Consider the following 4088-nt stretch of genomic DNA (forward strand, 5'->3'; position numbering starts at 1 on the left):
CAAAAATCAGCAATTAGCCTCTTCTCTAATCTCTATACAAATTATTAATAAAGGGTTAGATTGGTAGCTAATCAAGATCTCCTCAAGTTTTTTAAAAGCCTTTAGTAATCTACAAATCTTGGACAAATTAAATATTAGAGGAGCATCTACTGGTGGATTTCTTGAAGTGGTGATCATCCCTCAACAAATTATCAAGCAAAAGTCAAGTTCTATCTCCTTTTTTCACATTAAAAATAACAAGGTATTTTCTTGCTCTAGTCTTAATTATTATGAGGTTGATGGTTTTGATACATCCAATTCAAATTATTATCCTTTCTTAGGCTAATAGAAACTCATGCCGGACTCTACCTATTTGAGTTGATGTCTATGAGTAATGTCTATTAAGGGATTATTCTTTTGCAATGAATTACTTGTATTGCTAAGGATTTTTGTTAAGTTCAATTTATGATTAGAATGATGTAGGGATTATCTCTCTTGTATTGAAATCAAGTTGGTATTTGAGTTGTGGTCATGTCAAATATGGGATGTTATCTTTCTAGTCTTGTAGTTGTGAATGAATGAGCTATGCATGCATAGCTATCTATGTCAATATGGGATGTTATCTTCTAGTCTTGTAGTTGTGAATGAATGAGCTATGCGTGCATAGCTATCTATGTCAAATGTACAAGGGCATGGAGAGTTTACAACTCCATGATTCTCCCTTTTCTATTTTGAGTTTATGGTTTCTCTTTGCTAGCCTAGATGAAGTAGGTTGTAGAATTGCTAGTCTAGATGAAGTAGGTTCTTTTGCTAACCTTAATACTATGGCCTATAGTATTGAGGTTAGCAAAGCAACAATCTACTTCATCTAGGCTAGTAAAGAGAAATCCTAAACTCTTCCCTCTCACTCTCTTTACGTTTTTTGAAATAGAAAAGGGAGAATCATGGAGTGGTAAACTCTCCATGCCATTGTATGTTTGACATAGCTATGTGTGCATAGGGTGCATAGCTCATTTATTCACAATCACAAGACAAGAGAGACTAATGATTCCACCATTCTAATAATAAATGGAACTTAACAAAAATCCTTATGCAAGACACGCCATTCATTGAAAAGATAGTACAATCATGCATGAGTTTCTATTAGCCTAATTCTAATCAAGTAAGTATAATAATTTGAATTGGATGTATCAAAACCATAAACCTCATAATAATCAAGGGCTAGAATAGGAGGAGAATACTTGTTATTTTTTTATGTGAAAAGAAGGAGATAAAAGTTGACTTTTGCTTGATAATTTATTGAAGGGATGATCACCACATCAAGAAATCCACAATAGATGCTCCTCTAATCTTCAATTTATCCAAGATTCGTAGATTGATGAAGGCTTTCCACCAAACACTTGAGGAGATCTTGATTAGCTACCAATTTTACCCTTTATTGATAATTTGCATGGATATTAGAGAAGAGACTAATTGTTTATTTTTGGATAGATTTGTGGCCCTAATCTGCCCTGGTCAAACCCAAATTAAAGAGTGTAATCACTCTAATCTATTTGCTAGCACACTAAGATCTAATTCCATCATAAGATCAAGCCTCTCTTGATTCTCATGAGAGGCATCCCTTTCCTAACTCTTTCAAACGGGCTCCTTAATGCTTGAGAAAAAAAAAGTGTAGGTCATTAATTTGAACCATAAGTAAAGTTAGAAATATCGGATTGATGAAATTTTTGATTCAAAATCAAGCTACTGAGCAAGAGCACCTTTTCTTTGTTTAAGTTAAAAACCAATTGTGTAGTCAAGTGGGTGAAAATAGAGGTAGCCTCTTGGGGAGGACTAAAAAGTTGTAGGCCTTGACGAGTGGAGGCTGGGTTGGGTTGGGTTGGGCTAAGAGGAGGGAGGGCTTGTGGTATGCATATGTGCCATCCAGAACTTAGAATCATACGACGATGGATAACTTTTTTGGGCCCTTGGACTTGGCACATCATGTGCTTACTTTCTTTCTTATCTTGCACAGGTAAAACTATGATAACCAATCTCTTTATGTAATACTTTATCTTGCAAGTGTTTGTGTAACTTAAACAAGTTTCTTTTGCAGAAATCATTGGGTTCTTGGTGGCAATTTTCAATGGCCACAAGGTCCGTATCCCAGGTTTGCCAAGAGGGAAAACTGCTATATTGTTTTTCGATTCTTTGTCCATGTGCACCTTGTCGGATTATCTCCCACGATGTGTATCAATAAGTTTCTAAACGAGAACTTTTCTTCCCTTATGTCATAATATTTTATAATAATACACATATAATGACATGTTTTATGTCAGAGTGCTACGTCATCTTAGTCGGCATTGCTCTAGCTCGACAATGAAGCATGAGTTGGAGAACTCGTAATTGCACTGTGTAACACAGGAGGTGGAGGTATATGGACTTAGGGTTTAGGGTAAGCATTTACATGTACTGTTGCATTTACATAGGAGGTGGAGGTATATGGACTTAGGGTTTTAGGGTAAGCATTTACATGTACTGTTGCATAGATAATCATATAAGGTAATTTCTTCTACATTTTGTAGGTACCCTATCAACCTAATGAGGTGGATTGTGGCTTTTATGTAATGGCCACAATGTGGTCTTTAATAGACTGAACAATAATTGGTAGGCGGAAGGAACGTTGGATAAGTTGCATTTATGTTTTGAATGTACTTTGGCTTGGGAGAAATGCTTTTAAACCTAATTGTTATTTTGTTTTTTGTTTTTAATAGTTGAAATCAAATTGCTATACTTATGAAGATGTTGAAAAGATCAAGAGCCACCTATTATCTTGGTGTCATGTCACGTTATGCAAAGGGCTATCTTCTTAATGTCATGTGTCATGCGGTCTCATTTTGTATCGATGATATGGATCTTGGAACGATTTTGTATCTCAATTTACATTTTGTAGTATTGATGACAAGTATCTTGCCACATTTTGTATGTCAATTTACATTTTGTTCCAATGATATGTAATCTTGTCACATTTTGTGTCTCAATTTAAGTTTTGTATGTATCTTGTCACATTTTGTATCCATGATATGTATCTTCTCACATTTTGTATCTCACTTTGTAATCTGAATGGTGAATATCTGAAATCTGAAAATCTGTACTCTAGGCTTGTGATGAATAAACTCAAGGTCTTACAGGTGCTGGCTCTTCTAGAAATGGATTGGGTCCTCTCATTGGCAAATGCAGGTGTGTTGGCTCTTCTAGAAATGGATTGGGTCTTGCAAATGCAGGTGCTGGCTCATTGGCAAATGGATGTGGACCTGCATGTTGGTATGTTCTGAAATGCATTTTGTATCTCAGTTTAAGTGTCCTATTGATGATATGTCCCTCAATTCAGGAGGTGCCTAATCATGAGGGTAGGCAGCCCAAAATCTAAAATCTGAAAATCTATCATCTTGCCTATGTAGATCTATGCTGGAAGGAGGATTTTCATGGTGTTTGTTTAGTCTTGGAATCTGGTGTTATTTTGCAAGAGAACGAGGAGGTTCAAGGCAGGGCATGGTCATCTTTTGCAGGAGAATCTTTCATTCAAGTTGCTTGCTATGGTCAGCACATAAGCTCCTTCCATGGAGTTCCCCCTTTCAAGACCGCCAATTGAAGGTCATGGAGCATAATTCAAGGTAATGTGAGAATGATGGCATCATTAGGCATTTGAGTAGTTACATCATTAGTTATAGTCTGATTCATCATTTAGAGCTTTAGTCTTTGTGCAGGGTTTATCTGTAATCTTTCTCCATATTATTTTGTAGCTTCCTAGAAGCTGGTTACATTTACATTTCCTTCGGCCAATTAGAGCAGCTATGGCCATGCGATCAGTAATTGTAGCAGATGCAGCAGTAACCTTGTTGTTTCAGGTGTTTTCACAACCGGCTTTGCTCTTTCTTCCAGCTAGGCACGCTCAAGATCATTATGGGAGGCAATCATTGTATGGATTTTCAAGGCATCCAGTTAAAAGAACAAGGGACCAAGACAGAAGGAAAATGTGCGGATGTGTCTGTTAGAGACCTTGATGCCCAAGACAAAAGGAAGTCTAGAGATTTAGGATGAAAGCAGTGATTTAGGATGAAAGCAGTGAT

General features: G+C 36.6%; 1 long non-coding RNA gene across 1 annotated transcript; it reads left to right on the forward strand.

The window, feature by feature from the left end:
* The first annotated feature begins 1879 nt into the window (after nucleotides 1–1879).
* On the forward strand, nucleotides 1880–3632 carry LOC147613084 (uncharacterized). The gene is made up of 3 exons (XR_015263306.1): nucleotides 1880–1993; nucleotides 3150–3282; nucleotides 3528–3632. It is a non-coding gene; the product is annotated as an uncharacterized LOC147613084 (long non-coding RNA).
* The last annotated feature ends 456 nt before the right edge of the window (nucleotides 3633–4088 follow it).

This window comes from Cibotium barometz, chromosome 44, assembly GCF_041138505.1.
Source record: "Cibotium barometz isolate CiBa-2024 chromosome 44, ASM4113850v1, whole genome shotgun sequence".
Classification (NCBI taxonomy): domain Eukaryota; kingdom Viridiplantae; phylum Streptophyta; class Polypodiopsida; order Cyatheales; family Cibotiaceae; genus Cibotium; species Cibotium barometz.